Source organism: Lissotriton helveticus, chromosome 9 (genome assembly GCF_964261635.1).
Source record: "Lissotriton helveticus chromosome 9, aLisHel1.1, whole genome shotgun sequence".
NCBI classification, from domain to species: Eukaryota; Metazoa; Chordata; class Amphibia; order Caudata; family Salamandridae; genus Lissotriton; species Lissotriton helveticus.
In genome coordinates, this window is record NC_136070.1 from 231,010,375 (window position 1) to 231,029,760 (window position 19,386).

Genomic DNA, 19,386 nt, shown 5'->3' on the forward strand with positions numbered 1-19,386 from the left:
AAACGACATGCAAAATACAGACTTGACGAATGTACAAATAACATGAATGAAGTCCGTGCTTAACTCTTTTCACAAATTAAGAATGAAGTCTGATGGACAGCTTAGCCAGCACAACCTACTTCATGCTCTTACAATAAGAAGAGGTATTGGCCCTTTTTAGTACATTTAACCTAATTTTAGAACGAGAATTTATTATGTCTCTATCTTTGATCATTTTGCTCATCAGAAATGTTTTTAGATAAAATCTTTATAGTTTTCCAGCTCTGTCCAGCCTATGCTCTTTAAGCTTTCAAACTAGAAATATCACTTGATCACTTCTGTTACGACTAATGTTAGACAAAATGTTTATTTTGAATATTTTGCACTTTCAACCAATCTATCTATGAAATGTAACCATGTCTCAACCTAAGAATAAAACCTGTCTTTATTTAGTATCTACTTCTAGGCACTTTACTCTTTTAAATTACGAATATTACTTGTCCACCTCTGTAATGACTAAGATTGGAGAATGTGATAAATAAGTCTTGTTTTACTTTATGAAGCCGTGTTCATCTTGTTTCTTTTATGCCAACATTGTTAAGGTTTTAATTAACTAAACAGTAAAATGTACTTACTTGCCATGAAACAAATGTCACTAATTCTGCATGTTGTTGCAGTATACATTTACTGATCAGAACATATTGTTTGGACTAATGAAGAAATAAGGGAAACATATTTTATTTGTACTTCTGTACATACTTAAAGCAGGCAAAAGACTGCTGAATGCCCAGAGATATACACAATATCTTGCTGATAATTCATCATGTTATTGTTATATCTTAGTTAGAATAGATTATTCTGTATGTCATTGTAGTATAACATTTCTGAATCAAACACAGCTTTTTTGGATTAAAGAAAAAACATGTTTAATTTGTAAATCTGTACATAGTAAGAGCAAACACACAAGTTGGGTACTTGAGTTCTCACATTATCTTACTGGCAACCCATCAAGCCAGACCGTTTAGCACTGGATCTATGTGCAACTTATTGTGTCTATAGTTTTTAATAGTGCATGTGAGGGTAACTCAGAAAGCATGTTGTGAACCATAATACGTTCATGCGTCGTTATATATTGGAACTAAGCACAGGAGGAAATCATATGGGTTGATATTATGGTTACAATCATAAAATATTTAGGAGGATGACTTGATCCCAAGGCTTTCCAATTAGTATTATGATGACTACTGACATGTCAATGGAATTCACCAATCTAACATGAAGGCGTAGAGGTTTCTGTATAATGACTTAAAATAGCTTCTGTTCTAAAGAAGCCAGTAATGCATTTCTGCATCTTGGTTTAAGCCGCTAATGACCAATTCTGTTTGCAGGATCCATTAACTTTCCTTCTGCCTCAGTTTCAATATTGTGTTGCCTCCCTCAGGTGGGGCATGGGGTATGTTCAACTCCTAGGAGCTAAAAATGCCTGTTATGTTCATGTTCCTTATGAATATTCCGATAGTGTACCTGTATATGGCTCTTCAGTGCACTTACAGTGCTATCTATATAGAATTTTTAACAGGGGCATTTAATTGCATATATATCAAAGGTACTATTGCAATGGTAGTTGCTTGATTGAGGAACGGTAGCCATTGCTGAGAGTGATCTCTTTTGTCATGTTCAGGCCTCGAAGAATCTACTCACCCACTCGCTATGGTGAGTCAGATTTGATCGAGCAAGCTATTTTTAGGGCCTTCTTGCCCGGCCTGGAGAGAGAGCTCCTGACTATGAATAGGTGTTTTGAAAGTGAATGAGCAATAAAGATTCCTTTAAATCTTGTTTCCATCTTGTCGTATATGGGGTGCATTGAAAGACAGAGGTCAAATGTCAGCTTATGTTTTTTTACAAATTGCTGCTTATTTTATCCTGGAGATTTGATGTTTACAAAATCCTCTACCTATGCAATCTGAGAAAGAACAATATAGTGAACTGGCTGACAAGCGTGCTGGGGTACAGAGAGGATAAAATGCAAGGCTGTAGGATGTAATTTGTTTCTAACGTACAATGAAACAGCTTGTAAATGAACTATTCACATACTTCAAAATATATTTCAGTAGTTAGGAAAATACAAAAAATTGATTAGGATAAAAACAAACAAAAACACTTTACTTGGTTATGTGCAAATGATACATATTTGCTGAAACCCGATTTCTACACATTATTGTTTGTACGCTATAGAGTTTAATCAGTAAAACTCCATTTCATGGAGAAGGTTTGTGGCCCTTTCAATGGAAATGTGCTGTCTTTAAAGGACAATTCTTCTACCACATAGTATTTTAGTAATATATTTGTTAAAAGTGAGAGTTTTTAAACATGAACTGAGAAATATTCCCGCCTCCAACATGATGGCAATGCTATTAGTGAACTAGGAGGCAAGTCAGGGGCCATATGTACCCTTAAGTGTGCTATATTTTTATTACAATAACAATAAGGTATACTGTTAACATATCTAAGTTCCAGGTCTTATATTTGAGACCCAGAACGTAATTGAACACTAGAAGCGTCTGCTCTTAGAAAGTGTTATGTACCCCAAACTAGGCCTCGGTAGCTACCTACATTTGTCCTATCTTGCATTACGGTTCTAAGCACTGACCTTTTAGCCAGTTATGTGCTTAATAGATGTTGATTGGTTTCCTTGAAAGTAGCCTCATTTATTATGCATTTGGATTCTTAGAAATGTCCCTGCATATGACGCACCTAACAGCATGAACATACTCTGTTTAAAAGTCATGGTAATCTTCATCCTAGGGCGAAAGAATTGCATAGCATAATCACAGATATTGTTCTAGGCTCATTTGCATAAACGCACTCCCAACATATTGATTATGTAAGGAACCCCAAGGCTATCCTTATGGTACAAAAGACCCATACCAACACTAGACAGAGGAGGAGAAGCTTCTGCGCTGACACAAGACGCTGGGGTCCCTGCCTGCAGAAGCTCCAGCACGCAGTGGTCTCACATCCCTTGTGGGGTGTTCAACTTGAGACCAAGACGTGGTCCTTCGTTCTCTCCGTCAGGTAGTGGAGTTGGCTCTTTCCTAGGGGATTCTTGGCTTTACACCCACATACATGCTAGGTACACTTATGTACACTTAGGTAGGGTTTGCATCGTAGGAGTACATTTGATTACTGTAATGTATCTCTATGCCTGCATATATTTACTGTTTTAGCACTATGGTAGAATTCTACCTTTTATTTACTCTGTTGGTGCTTGTAAACTTATACATCTGTTTCTGTCTAATAACTGTTGCAGCAAACATGTTTTATTACTAGAATGACGCTGGTTCACAAAATGCCTATTGAAAACTTCCCCATTGTTTATTTTGTGTATCTCTCTAAGACTAAGTGAGCACGTTTTGACTGAGCGAAAATTGCTGTACTGTTGCCATGATCCCTGAAGGATCAAGGGTTGTCATGTTCGATAGTTGCCAGAAACCATTCGCTCCCTGGTAACGTTAGGGGCTTATGGTGGCACTGTGAGAGAACTGGTCTAAAGGTTAACATATCCTTTGGGGGTGTCTGGAATCAGTATGGACACCAATCCCTTAGTTTATGTTGTCTAAACATGCAGATCCTATATAGATTTGTAAAAACTACACAACATGGCGCAGCCAACGTTGGTTTGGTTCTTATTTAACAGTCAAATTTGAGTAGTTTAGCTGTGCTTTCTCAGAGACCCCATCTCACAATGACCCATAGGTTTCTGCAGTCGGAAGGGAAAATTCACCGCAGTTGAGTAGGTATAGCCCATGTATTGGCTGTAGGTTTGTTTAAGCTTGAAGGATTATAGTTCCCCACTTTGTGCAAAATATTATCTATTTTTCTTAGATATTTCCTCCCATAACGTCTCAGACTGGAAATGCTAGTATGAGTGGTGCTAGTGTGGAGGAAGCTGAGCAGGAAGGCACTCTTAACATTTCAGAAAATTGCAGACATGCACTTACTATGAAATTAGTAGGTTATGGCGTCCCATCATTGGGTGGGACTATTAACTTCGTATTTGAGGCACACGCGGCATTCAGGACAGAAGTATTCTATTTTTGGGTTACATTTCCACCTGCAGATGCACGCACACTTTTGTTTCATACTTACATTCCAGATGAGACCCCTGATGAATACTCTCCATACGAGGACATTGAAGTCCTGTTAACTAACCAAGAGCATATAAATTGGTTTGAAGGCACCCTCCCCCACACCACAACAAATGTGAGGCTTGTCTGCTAAGCAGAGAAGGAGATACCTGGACAGTCTTAGCTGCTCACACACCGCATCCAGAGATGAATACATTGCCAGCAGCAGACTTATGTACACTTTACCGAGAGAGAGTAAAAGTATACAGAAATCTTATACAGTTCGTAATGCAAACACTTACAATTCAACCTACAAGGGTTACTGAAGCTGGTCAACTGCAAAGGACTGCAACTAAAATCACCCCACAAACGCTGAATGCGATTATGGGAAAAATGCCTACTAGACGTGAGCAAATGCCTTTCTGGATAGCACAAAAATAACACAGCTTTAGGCAGTGTTTCCCAACACAAGCTCCACAAGAAAAAGAAGTCTGTAATAGTCTCTGCTGGGTCTGGGGAATGCTTTGAGGATTCTACCTACACTTTGGCCTCTTGGGTCTTGGTAGTGGAGTCAAACCCTTCTCCCCCTAGCACAGTAAGAAGGGCTGGAGCAGTCCCCTTCCTGACTATCTCTCCATACACTGCTGAATATGAACACCATTGATCATTTTGCCATATCTGTGCTGGTAATTTCTCCTCTCTCCAACTGGTCCATCACCACCTGTGGGACTGGTCTGTGTTGTGCATGCTGACAGATAGGAATTACAGTTCTAATCAGGTCTAGAGGAATATGCATCCCTTTATTCTCTGCCCATCTGTTAGTGGATTTCTCTCCCAGGTGTCCATATTTTTGGTGTGCCCACTTAGCCATTCCCACCAAATCAGAATCCTGCGTTGTCACCTCTGCCTCCAAGATTTTGGCTTTTTTGTCTGCAAGGGAATAAAACCAGCATTATATTAAAGTTATGGGACAGTGAACGTCTACATGATACACAGTGAATACACTTTGTGGTAACAATTCCCAGGTCTCTTATCACAACTCCTTACCCCACTTTACAGGGGATTCCTGTATCTCAGACACAACCTGTAACATTTCTATATTTTCCACTAGGACCTTCACCGCCTGCTCATGAACACCGCGATTTCTGCTTGTATGTACCACTTTCATTTGATCACATTTACTTCTTGTGCATGCCCTGTTCTGTGTGACTTAGGGGAATCCATCACCCATTGCATTAGAGCAGGGGTACTCATAGTACGGCCCGCGGGCCAGTGGCGGCCCTCCTGGCCTTCACTGGCGGCCCGCGGACCTCTTCGCCATACGAGTCATACACATACTCGTGTATGTGCAGGAGTTCCTACCTGTAAACAGAGAAGATGGCCGAACGCAGGGGCATACGTAGTGAATACGTATTCAATACGTATTCACAACGTTTGCTCCTACGACCATCTTCTCTGTTTATGCTTGCCTCTCATTGGCCTGAGCTTCAGAGATGTCACACACGGCGTGAAGCACAGACTCTTTAAAAGTCAGCTGTAACTAGCGCTGTTACAGCTGACTTTTAAAGGACCTTTTAAGAAGCTTCCTGTGTCCGTGGTGACGAAGTCGACATCCTCGCAGCCCCGGAGAATCTTGAAAATCGTCAGCATCACTTTAGTTGCAGGTATGTGAAACGCGGGCAGTACTATGGGTTATAACTGAATGTTAAATGTATTTTGCTGAAACATCCCATTTCCGGCTTGGAGGGAAGGAATGCCCGCTTCTGATGTGTAAAGGTCATACTGTCGAGGGCACTGAAATACAACCGGCAGTTGCATAATGTGGCAGATGTATGGGCTGCGCCTCACCTCACTGGCCTCTGACCCCTCACTCCTGGCCTCTGACCCCTCACTCCGAGCACAGGAGATAACCTGCACTGTGTTAATGCAAAGCCTGGCCCGCAGGTTGGGTGATTTGTGGTGAGAGGCACCCGCCGCGCGCCGCCGTCCACGAGCGGCCACAAATTGTATGTCAAGTTAATTCCAGAAGTCCCGGGCGTTTGTAATGTAAAATATTTCATGTCATATTAGTTCAAGCAACAATCAATCAGGCCTTATTACTTCACAGAGCCAATGCCGCAGCAGCTTCAGAGATTTTTCCTGGGTCTTGTTGTCTGGTACACTCCAAAATGCCATGAAGAAACATATGCATTTAGTATATTCCAGCAGTTGTAGAATCTGTTTTGCTGATAGATTGCATCAAAATTATATCACTGTAAATCTGCTTCATTGTATGTTCAGGAGAAGACGGATGAAGGAGAGAGGAGTGGAGGAGCAAAGTGAGATTGGAAGAGCAAATGAGGGAACAAACACTAGGAAATCGGGGAATAAAAGAGGGAACTCAAGAGATGGCAAGAACAGGAGACACAAAATGAGGGAAAAGAAAGGAAGCAAAGAGAATAGAGGAGAAGCAAGGGGAAGAGAAAACAGCTTGAGGTGGAAGGGGGAAACAGAGAAAAAATGAGGGAACAGCAAAGGTAATTGGGGAATAGGAGAGAAAGGGAGGGAACGTGAGAGGGAGAAGAAAGGAATAAGGGAGAGAAGAAGGGATTAGGAGAGCAACGGAGGGAATGTGAAAGAGGTGATTAGTTGAGAGAAAAGGGAACAGGAGAGAATAAGAGAGGTGGATAAAGATGAAGAGGGAAGAAGAGAGAACAGTGGAAAGGCAGTAAGGAGACATCCCTCAGTTGCTTGCCAGCTAGTTTTGCCCTAAATATAAATGTCAAGCCACACACCTTCATTATCCTCAATGTGCACTGGCTCTGCTGTTTGGGGGGCATATGTGTGTTTGTGCCCGCTAATTGCCAAATGATTTGCCAACTGATATGTCCTCAAATGGCAGATAGCATTAAGAATAGGAGCATATTATGTTGTTCAATGTCTGCAGTGAGGAAAATTCTAATGCGCCTGCCATATGCAACTGAATATTAGATTAACTTCTACTCTTTTTCGTGTTGAAATGTTGAAATCATCATTGCGGACAGATATGGCGTTTTTAGTGGTTAATACTCCTTTCCTCATTCCTAACATGAAAAGGACATTGACGCATTACCTCTGTTTCCCTGCAAATGCATTTTGAAAACCCTGCTACATTGCAAAACAATTGCTTTAGGTCTGCTGATGTACAAGACGGTTATCTGAAAAGGTTTGTATTTCTGTGACTGATGTTCTGTCCCTGAAAAACAGCAAGTTTTTACCAAAATGCAAGAAGTGACTGCAAATGTTGTAGAGTGAAAATGTCTGTTGTCATGAGCCATCCAGAACTGTCTGTGGCATGATCTTTTCTAGAACAACAAACTGCATTCTTACATTGCTATTGTCTGCTAATAAAAACATGTTATAAACATGTGCTCCATGTAGTTACAACTGCTTTGGAAATACAGCATTGTCTAGTAATGTTTTGAAACAGCAGTGATTTTTTTTTTCCCCCTCTAGGTCCGCCCCCACTGTTGAGGCCCTCGGCCACAAACCACACTTTCAATTTGGCCCCCGATAGAAAGTTTGTGAGTACCCATGCATTAGAGGAATTTCAAGTCTCAAAATCACATTGTGCCTTATTGGCATCTGCCCGTGTCTATCAGAGCAGAATAGCATAAACTTAACTATATCTGCCAAGTGTCTGTCAGAGCACAATAACTCACTAGCAACAGTTTTTTCAAAGGAAGTAAACCACTCCAGCATCTTGCAATATTTTAGTCCAAAAGCCCTGGGGCACCCTCTTCTTTCCTTTTTTCCCCACATACTCCAATTAGCATACTGCCCCTGAACTGTCACATGTAACTCAATGTCTCTTTTCTGTAATGGCCACACATCTAAAGCATACTATATAGCCTCTTTTGCTGATTCAAAAACGTATTGCAACTGCTCTCCCCACTCAGAATCATGTTTAAAAATAGCATATTTCATCATTTCTTCCTTAAGACTCTGCACAGTATCCCTCAATGTAACATTCACTGGCCAGTCTGACTTGTAACTGCACCCAGCAGCCGCTAATTGTAACAGGCTGATTTGATTATCTTCTCTGTAATTTCTAAACTGTTGATGTAGAATGCAGTCAGCGCTAAGTGCATAAAACGTTGCTGGCGTTCCTTAGTTTAACATCACTTCAGAGGCTCCTAAATAAAAAAAAGCATTATCCATGTTAGCAAAGCCTCCCCTGATGTCTGTTGAAATCAGACCAAAATGCCATTAATCTCTTGCTGATTAAAGTCCTCCCGAGAATTCATTAAAACCTCCTTTGAGCATTGTGAAGTAACCTGCAGCTTTCATTGAACAACATTCCCTTCTCCCGACTCACTCTGGCAATCTGAAAAGTCTGATAATTTACACTGCGCCACAAACACATGGCATCTTGCCTTTGCGCTGTCTGATATATTTGCAGTTTATCTTTTAATGATTTGTTTTCACACATCAACATATTAGAATTCTGGATAGGCAAGATGACATCCATGGGGTGGACGTGTGTGTGAGCAGCTCCCGGATAGCTCACCTGTCCTGCTGGTTTAATGGTGGCGGGAATGTAGTAGCGGCGAAAAAGACATGGCACCAGGGATTTATACTTTTGAAGAAACTACTCGTGGTTGAAGATCACAGCTTGTTGCAGGATTTTTAAAATAGCCATTTAACGGTGCACAGCGGTTGCAGGCAGAAGCCAGCAGGCAGTAAGCTCACCTGAGCCAGACGCTGGTGTGGGCGGCATACGCATTACGAAGCTCGCGGTTGAGACTTATTCCAGTGTCCGAGAGGCAGGGCTCCCTGTGGCCAGCGGAGAGGTGAATGCCGCCAGAGAGGCCGTTTTCTTTGACTGTGCAGGGTCGGCAGACGCTGGAGGTACCGGGAAAACCGGGACCGGGAGACAAGGCTCCAGTGAGTGACTACAGTTGGCAAGGAACCGGTGCCAATAAGTCTCCAGAGGAAGACTCAGTACATGCTCAGAATACGAATAAGTGGTGGGGGAGCAACCTCAGCAGATTACTACCCTTGGTAATCGATGCCAGAAAAACAAGCACTTAAATCAGCGAAGTTTGTGGGGAGCTGCTGTCTGGTGAATGGCTTGAGCAATCCATGAGAAATCTATAATGGGCAAGGCGTTATAACTGTTATTATTGTATACTTATACTGGCTGGTGTGGGGGGCATCACGGCTGCTGAGTTTCCATGGTTGTAATAACGCGCATTATTGGTTTTTTTGAAAATTGACACCCAACAATGCCACCAAAAACGTCTTGTGGCGGGAAGACAAGAGCAAGTGGGGAAACGACAGTTGGAACTCGAGCGGCGCTAGCTGGGAAAGGCTCAAAGGACACTGTGGGTGAAGAGGAACAGGAGGGCAATACACAAAGCAAGGGCCATACCCAGATAACCGCTAAGATCCCACAGATTTTTCAAGTGGTGGCTAATGTAAATGTAAATGTAGTATACTTGTAAAGCGCACAGCTGCCCCAGCAACGGGGCGTCCCGGCGCTGTTTAACTCTGGGGAACCCGTCCTGGCTTTCCCTGTGGGATGGTCCCTTGCTGGGAGTCCCCAAGGTGGAGCCAGGCATCCCCGGAATTGGTGGGGCCGTTGTGGAGATTAGGCAAGCTAATGCCCAGAGTTGCCGAGTGGAACCCCTGATTAGAGTAAGCACCGAAGCGAGAATTATCGAGTCCGCTGACCAAGGTCCACGAACCTGCCGCGTCGGGAATTGAACCCTGGTCCCAGGCTGACTTCTGCTCTCAGGCCTGCCGCCTCTAACCAGTGAGCCACACTACTCCACTAATAAGAAGTCGATAGCACCATTAAATTAAAGACGGTTCCAGCTTTGGAGGGTCAAAGTACAGGAGTTGCGGGACGTGTAAGGACTCCTGGGGAAACTATTCAGGCATCGGAAGGCACCGGGCAAGACCAGACTGCCACTATTAACTCCATAGGAATAGGAATTGAAAAATCTGCTTTAATAGAGGGAGATGGCGCTATCAGCGATGAAAGGACTGAAGCTATCAGCAGTATCAGTAGTAAGGAGAGCGAGTTCTATTCTCTTTCCGAACATTCAGAAGAGTCGGACGAGGAGCTGCAGGAAAATGGGTCCTTAGGAAGTTCCGCAAAATTGTGGAATCCCGGTACACACTTTTAATGGTTAATTCCTCATTATTTCAACAAATTCTAGAGTGGGCGCCACATCTGACGCACGTCGTCCAAATGTGCCTTAGGAATACTGAAACTGTGGAGTGAGAAAGGCAGTTTCTCACAAAGATGTGCGCACTCAATAAACACGAAACTGTCAAGTTTCTAAACAGTTCATGAATCACAATTTATCCAAAATAAATGTTTATCATTCAAAGAAGTTGATTGCTTTCAAAATTTATTCCAAGCGTTTTCATTTCAAATGTTTTCGTTCACATTTTGTTGGGATACATTTCCAAATAGTAGAAAACGTCTTCAATTTCAGATACCCAATGCATTTCGGGTCATAAAAGGGGGACCCTTCGTCAGGGGTCTAGGAAAAGAAGGAAATACAGGACCAGGGTAAGTATATATCGTCATTGGCTGGCAGCGCGTGTTGCATGCTTTAAAACGAAGGTGAAGAGATGAGAGAACAAAGAGGCTCTAAGCTCATGCGTTTCAGAGACCCGAGTGCAATGGAATATTGTGTGACGGTAGTTTAAAAAGCGTGATTAGGAAATGTGAAGAGCAATACCACGTGGAGATGAACAGAAAGTGAGCAAAAATAGATCACACCACCATCGACGTGTAACCAAAAGCCAAATACGAAAGGAGTGAAAACTTACATTAAGGCGGACGGCGAACCGTCTCGAACGTGTGCTCGGCTCAACGGCATTCAAAAAACACCCGTGGAAGTGCAAAGTCAATAAAGTTTGGCGTGTGACGTAGTGTCACGTGATCGGAGTCACCAGGGAACGAACACAAACGTAGGACTATATATGCCTAATGCATCACGGAGCGTCTAAAGCACATCAAATACCAACGTTGCTTGCAGCATTCATTCATGAAATATAAAGTACTGTAACATGCAGTAACAAAAGATCAAAGACGAGGACGATATAGAAAATCATAATCAAGATGCAGGTCAGCATACATATAAAATAGGCATTATCATTCACATGCACAATAAATGTACTACCAAGGGGGGTAGCAGATTAGACCAAAAAAGGCAAGGCTGCGTATTATAAAAAACAGGAACGTGGTTACACGTCGATGGTGGTGTGATCTATTTTTGCTCACTTTCTGTTCATCTCCACGTGGTATTGCTCTTCACATTTCCTAATCACGCTTTTTAAACTACCGTCACACAATATTCCATTGCACTCGGGTCTCTGAAACGCATGAGCTTAGAGCCTCTTTGTTCTCTCATCTCTTCACCTTCGTTTTAAAGCATGCAACACGCGCTGCCAGCCAATGACGATATATACTTACCCTGGTCCTGTATTTCCTTCTTTTCCTAGACCCCTGACGAAGGGTCCCCCTTTTATGACCCGAAATGCATTGGGTATCTGAAATTGAAGACGTTTTCTACTATTTGGAAATGTATCCCAACAAAATGTGAACGAAAACATTTGAAATGAAAACGCTTGGAATAAATTTTGAAAGCAATCAACTTCTTTGAATGATAAACATTTATTTTGGATAAATTGTGATTCATGAACTGTTTAGAAACTTGACAGTTTCGTGTTTATTGAGTGCGCACATCTTTGTGAGAAACTGCCTTTCTCACTCCACAGTTTCAGTATTCCTTAGGAAGTTCCCCCATAAACATGGGCAATGACTCAAAGAGCCTTCCTCGAGGAATTGCAAGCATGGAAACACTCACAGTACGGAAGTTGGTTAAGGAAGGTGGGTCTGGTATTGAAGTGACGGAGATTCCGGAGTGGGAACTCTCTACAGGAGAGATGACGCCTGATGGATTGAACCTCTCGGACCAGGCAGCTAGCGTCAGGATGTAGGACATACAAGGAGAAATATCTCTGGAGGTAATTTATAGATGCATATCAGAGCATAGAATGGAAACACGGGCAGAGAACTCAAAAATGCATTCTGCATGCAGGAAGCTACAGAACACGGTTAGACGGCTTGCTAAAACGTGCAATGACTTTACAGAAAGAATGGCTGAGGCAGAGACCTGTATTTTGGCGCTAGAAGATCAGATGGTGGCGCAAAAGGAACTCGTAGCAGATATAAAGGCTAATAAAGACGATGTACACAATAAACTTATTGATATGGAAAGCCGACTGCGCCGCAACAACCTTCGAATTTTGGGGGGTGCCGGAAGGGGTGGAGGGGAAAAATGTCCGTCAATTTGTAATTGAAATGTTTGAGGAAGCGCTCCCTGAACTTAAAGAATGGAAATGGTCAACAGAAGTACAAAGAGCACACAGATTTCCCTTTCGGCAACGGGTAGCTAAATATGGCCAACCGGCACAGCAACCACGGGTGATCCTGATCTCATTAAACAATTTCTTGGTCCGACAGGCAGTATACGATCTGGCACGTCTGGACAAGAAAAGAACTGGGCCAAATTACTGCCATTTTACAATGGAACAAAGATGGCAGCTGCGCCAATTGATAAATCCGTTTCAAGTAAAAGGCGCACAAGTGTTCTTATTGAATCCAGCTACTTTAAAAGTTGTTAATAAGGAGCAGACATGTTTTTTCACTTCGGATGTTGCAGCTAAGGAATATCTTCAGTCTTTATGACTAGGATCGATGCAAAGGTTGTTGTTAATCATAAATGTTGTTAATGCTGGACGTTACGCTGGATAGTGAAAGTTAAGATATGTTAAGGTATTGAATTCGCTTATATCAGAATGTTGCGGGATGGGTGAGCACCAGGTGGGCTTTTCACTGAGCATCACAAGGGTAATTGGCCCTAAGGCCTCTACAATGGGGGAGGGGTGGCAGTTTTTTTTTGGGGTAGGTGGTGGGGTAGAGCGGCGGGTCACTGGGGAGTGAAGGGATGGGTGGGTGGAAGGTAGAGGGGGAAAAATCAGTTCATAGCATGTACAGTAAGGATAATGTGACTTACATAGAGATATTCAAGCAGCGAGATATAATGGTATTAATGGCAGTCAAGGGGAGTGCTGATTTAAGGTTGATAAACCCCGACATCTTGTGTTTACAAGAGACACACATGCCCTGGACTAATCGTAAGATATTAAGTGAGCTGGGTTATACATTAATTACAACCTCTAGACAGTCTATTATTAAAAGGGGCATTGTGATTTTAGCTAGACGAGGAATATCTGGGACGGGAAGGGAGAAGGTAGATATTCTTGGGAGGTGGGCTATCACGGAATGTATTATAGGGGATACCAAGACAGTCTTTTGCACGGTATATGATTCGAATGTGGATGAGGCCGAGACTTTGGAATTTCTGAATGTTGAATTGGCTATGTGGGGAACTCCGTTGATATTGTGCGGTGACTTCAACATTCATGGGGAAGGGCAGATGTGGGATGCGGACTATGAGAAGTATACTGGGCGTAAACCAAAAGTCTATAGTGCCTTACAACAGCTTCTGCAGAATCACGGGTTAGTCAAGGGATGGGCTATAGTGAACCATGGTGATCCAGGATATACGTTTTATTAATTTCCCCACAACAAATTAGTTCGGCTGGACTATATGTTCTTGTCTAGGTCACTTACTGTAGGTGGAAAGATGCAGGTATGGCCACGAATTACGTCGGACCACGGCCCTGTGGTATTAGACCTTATTATCTTTCCTCATTATCTGTCCCTGTCTCTTTGACTAATATTGGTCCTCTAAATCACGTACTGCAGCGCCAGGGTACCCGTGGGATGTTTGTTGCGCTTAATAAATTCTATATACATACATACATACATACATTAGTCTGAGTCAAGGAGGGGAACACAGGTCATTCATTTTCAATAAGAAGTTATTAGGAGATAGTCACTATATTGGCCATATTAAAACGTGGGCAAAACTATTTCTAGAGAGTAATAGAGGTTCGGCTGCCCAGCCAATGGTATGGGATGCACTGAAAGCGGGGCAGAGAGGTGAAACACATAGCAATGGTTGGGCCAAGCAAAGACAACAGAAGGAGCGTATGATGGGTCTTTTCGAGGAGTTAAAGGTAGCGGAGTGGGAACTTATGCAAGTGGTGAGAGACAAAGCAGACACTAAGGAGACACAAACTAAGATAGCATGTTGCAAGGCTAAGATTAATGGGATCTGGAGTCACGAAATAGCGGGCCAATATAAAACGCATAAAGAGGAAAGGTATGAATATGGGAAGGCAACTGGTTGTTGTTTAGCCCAAAGGATGTGGGGCAGGCAAGTAGCACAGAAAATAGAATCACTGGAAGATGGGAAGGGGGGGTGTGGCCGAAACCACAGAAGGAATTCTGGAGGTGTTCCATTCTTATTATAAAGAGATATACACACAAGAATCAGTGAAGCAGGCCAACATAGAGCAGTTTTTGCAAACATTGGATTTAATTGGCCTTGGACAAGAAGAGCGAGAAGTGTTGGAAGCCCCAATTACAATGTTAGAGCTTGAGGAAGCATTGGGTTCTCTATCCGGGGGGAAAGCGGCAGGACCAGATAAACTCCCCCTGGAGAAATATTGCATACTTTTTCAAATTATAAAAGAAGACATGCTGGCTACATTCCTTGAGGCTCAGGTTGTAAATCCACCACCCTCTTGGGAAGACGCTAACATTATGGTTTTTAAAAAGAAAGAAAAACCAGCGAGACTCCCAGGTTCATACAGACCCATATCATTGATAAATGCAGATGGTAAGCTGTACTCAAAAATTCTTGCAACTGGGTTGGCTCAAGTCATTACCTGCTGGTCTCTAGGCGTCAACATGGCTTTATACCAGGCAGGAGCATGGTTAATCACCTACACAGAGTGATTGCAACGATAGACTTTGCTAATGTACAGTAAAAAAATATAGTAATAATTTTCCTAGATGCTGAAAAAGCGTTTGACCGCGTGTCATGGTCGTTTTTGTGGGTTGTCATGCTTAAAATGGGGTTTGGACACCGCTACATTACATCTATACAAACTTTGTATAAAAGTCCTCAAGCTAAAATATGCACAATGGGTAGAGAGTCATCCCCGGTATATATCAGCAGGGGAACAAGGCAGGGGTGCCCCTGCTCGCCCCTGCTTTTTGCTGTTTATAGCAAACCCATTGTTACTACTGTTGGAAACAACCAATAGGATTAAGTCGATGATATGTGGGCCTTATCATGTGCGAGTCCTTGCTTATGCCGACAACATAGCGGTAGTAATATCTGATCCAGAGCAAGCGGTTAGGGAGATTGAGAACTTGACTCAGAAATTTGGGGACGTGGCTGGGTATAAGCTGAATGTATCCAAAACCCAGATTGTTTGTATTGAAGGACTTTGTCCTGGAGAAGGATGGGTTACGGGAGAAGCCAGGTATCTGGGCATAAAAATTAGGATGTCACTTCAAGCAGTAGTGGAAGTTAATTGGGCAGATATAGTATCTTCGGCTAAGCAATAATTGGATAGGGTTGAATGTCTGCATTTGTCAATGGTATGGAGATGTAATGTGCTCAAAATGTGCATACTCCCTAAGGCAATGTACTACTTCAGGGCAGTCCCGCTGGAGCTGACACGCCTACAACTGTCGAAGTTACAATCCCTTTGTGACAGGTTTATTTGGGGCCAAAAGAAAACCAGCAGAGGCTCGAAGTATATGACGCTAGCATTACAGCGAGGGGGCTGGGCAGTACCGAATTTTACATTTTATTACTTTGTCTCCCTCCTACAAAATATGCAGTATCTTTTGACTGGAGAGGAAGGTCAATTAGCAGAAGCACCCAATGTATATCAAATGCTGATGGGTACTGAGGCTAGCGAAGCTTTATTTACATTTTTGGAACCCAGTTATTTTAAAAGAACGCAATTTAAAATTATGATTACAACATATGAGGCTTGGAAGAAAAATGCAAACTAGCATCAATAACCCGCATAAATTATTATACACCTTTGAATTCTATAGACATACTGCCCACTATTTTTTGGGATGCAAAGATGGGCAGCTGGCGAGAGAAGGGGATCAGACATGTAGGGGATATGTATTGTGGCGGGTCAATCGTCTCTTTCTCTGATTTAGCAGAACAGTATAAACTGCCTAAAAATGACTTTTTAAAATTTTTACAAATTCAAGACTTACTAGGCAAACATTACCGACAGATAGCGATAGCTCCCAACACTCTAATAGAGGCAGTGAAAAAAAGAACCAAGAAAGGGATATTATATGGAATATTGACCGAGACTCAACTGGATGATATAGAGAGTCAGGATGCTAAGTGGAGGGAGCGATTTGGGACCATAGATACATACGTGCAACAATCAATAGTTTCGGCAGCTAAAGTTATTTTGACAGCAAATTTGCGTACCCAACATTATAAAACGTTGTTCAATTTGTATCACATCCCTGTAAAAATGATGAAGTGGGAGGGCCCCATGACGGGAAATGCTACAGGTGTCAGATGGAAAAAGTGGATATTATACACATATTTTATGAATGCACTGTGCTAATCCAGTTTAGAAATCATATTTCGCAGTTTTTAACTGAGATTACAGGGGCTAATGTATGTATTTCTAGAGAGGTAATGCTAACAGGAGTGGGTGAGGGTACTCAGCCTGCTATCTATTTAGGTACCTTATATTTATGGCTGCTTCTGTTGCTGGATTATGTGTTGCCTCTGACCTGGGGACCTGACACGAAGGATTTTCAGACTCACCAAAACTCTTTACAGGCTGCCTAGCGTGGTGCTGCTGGTGGCGGAGCCCCTGTGGGTGTACCGCGCCGGTCTCCCTCCGCCGCTGTCTTTGTTCCTGGAACAGCCGCCGAGAGGGGGGGACCGAGAGAGTTAGAACTACCCTTCCCAGCTGCCCCGTAACCAGGAAGTACCGCGGGACCAGAGAGCGCGCCTGCTGGCGCATAAAACCGCCCAGTCCCATCGGTGGAGCGGGGGACCTGACACGAAGGATTTTCAGACTCACCAAAACACTTTACAGGCTGCCTAGCGTGGTGCTGCTGGTGGCGGAGCCCCTGTGGGTGTACCGCGCCGGTCTCCCTCTGCCGCTGTCCTTGTTCCTGGAACAGCCACCGAGAGGGGGGGACCGAGAGGGTTAGAACTACCCTTCCCAGCTGCCCCGTAACCAGGAAGTACCGCGGGACCAGAGAGCGCGCCTGCTGGCGCATAAAACCGCCCAGTCCCATCGGTGGAGCGGGGGACCTGACACGAAGGATTTTCCGACTCACCAAAACACTTTACAGGCTGCCTAGCATGGTGCTGCTGGTGGCAGAGCCCCTGTGGGTGTACCGCGCCGGTCTCCCTCCGAAGCTGTCCTTGTTCCTGGAACAGCCGCCGAGAGGGGGGGACCGAGAGGGTTAGAACTACCCTTCCCAGCTGCCCCGTAACCAGGAAGTACCGCGGGACCAGAGAGCGCGCCTGCTGGCGCATAAAACCGCCCAGTCCCATCGGTGGAGCGGGGGACCTGACACGAAGGATTTTCAGACTCACCAAAACACTTTACAGGCTGCCTAGCGTGGTGCTGCTGGTGGCGGAGCCCCTGTGGGTGTACCGCGCCGGTCTCCCTCCGCCGCTGTCCTTGTTCCTGGAACAGCCGCCGAGAGGGGGGGACCGAGAGGGTTAGAACTACCCTTCCCAGCTGCCCCGTAACCAGGAAGTACCGCGGGACCAGAGAGCGCGCCTGCTGGCGCATAAAACCGCCCAGTCCCACCCGCGTCGCGGGAGCGCGCGGGAGCGACGGGCTAAGCCCGGGCAAAGGGCGGGCCCTCTGTGGCCCGAGGAGCCTGGCCTGGGCCACACACCCTGGCCGGATTCCCTCAGATCCTTTCGTTACCACTGCAATATAACACTGGCCATGACCTATCGGGAAACTAGAAGCATGGCTGCCGCAGGAGCTAAAAAATTTACTGGCACATTGGATGACTTTATCACCCGCACTCATGCATTAATTGATGAGAGAATTATACTAATGGATAGGAGAGTTTCCCAAGACCTGGCAACGGCTAAGCGATCCTCTCTGGGCCTCATCGCCCAGGCACAGACGCCAAATACCGATTCTCGTTCGAACATCCAGGCTCTAGTACACAACATCAGGGTGACTGGGGTTCCTGATGCTTCAGACACCCTTCAGGACCTGGAGGCCTCTCCTAACCTTAACCTCCTAACAGAGAGTGGAGTGCAACAAAGTGAGTTAAACTCCCCTAACACGACAACCGCTATTAACGAAAGGGGCCGGATAGAAGGGGCAATCCCTAAACAAAAACGAAATGTTAATAAACCATCCATTTCTAAAGGGAAGAAGGCCCAAATTGGCCCTAACGACCAAAAGGTCGCTTCCGACCCCTCTATCATGGATAATTCACTAGTAGACCTATCTATTCCCATAGGGGGATCGCATCCCACCAAGAATGGCCTATCCTTGAGCCTCCCAGACGATACTATCATTGACCATAGCCTAGAGGAAATTCTGGAGTTGAGTGGGGAAGTTGGTAATCCAGCAAATTCATCACAGGAGGGGAACGGTGTAAGTACAGACAATATTACTATTTTTAATATGCTAAAAGTACTACTTGAACCTATAGAGGTGAGACTACGCTGCCTGGAGACTATCCTAATGAACATACACAAGGATATAAGTGCTCCTAGTTTCACTATGAACAACAAGACAGTCCAGGTCACCAATGCACCTAAAAAGGCCAACAAGCCGTCTGTGGTGGTTAATAGAGCTCTGGAGACCAAAAGTGCTGACCCAGAGAAATCAAGTAACACCCCAAAACAGGACGGTACTAAAACTAAGACCTCTGTAATAGTTCAAACCCACAAAAAAGATCAAACTCAGAAAATGACAAAAACTAATCCAACCCCTCAGGCCTCATTGAGCAATCATACATCACAGCCCTCAAATCTTGATGTACTCGCCAGAGCTAAGGGCACGGCTCGCAGAAATATCCATCTTCCTCCTGATGCTTGTCCCTATGTGGTTATTCTTACCGGTGTTACTGAAATTCCTCTTTCAGAAGTAGAGTCGCATCAGGCTCTAAAAAACAAAGTATGCCATTGGCTATCCAAAAACTATCCTCTTCCGCCAAACATACCGAGCAAGATCTTAATGGTAGAGAGAACCCCGTGGGTGGGAGGTAATAGGAAAAAACTGCAAGGGGACTGCGTAGTGGTCACCTTCGAGAATACGGAGGCCGTAGATTTCA

The 19,386-nt window shown here is 43.9% G+C and overlaps 1 long non-coding RNA gene across 1 annotated transcript in view; it reads right to left on the minus strand.

The window, feature by feature from the left end:
- Positions 1–3,042: 3,042 nt before the first annotated feature.
- Positions 3,043–19,386, minus strand: part of LOC144781120 (uncharacterized) — a 249,044-nt gene continuing 232,700 nt past the window's right edge. The window contains exon 3 of the long non-coding RNA XR_013600881.1: positions 3,043–5,036. This is a non-coding gene — a long non-coding RNA (uncharacterized LOC144781120). The remainder of the gene's footprint in view (positions 5,037–19,386) is intronic.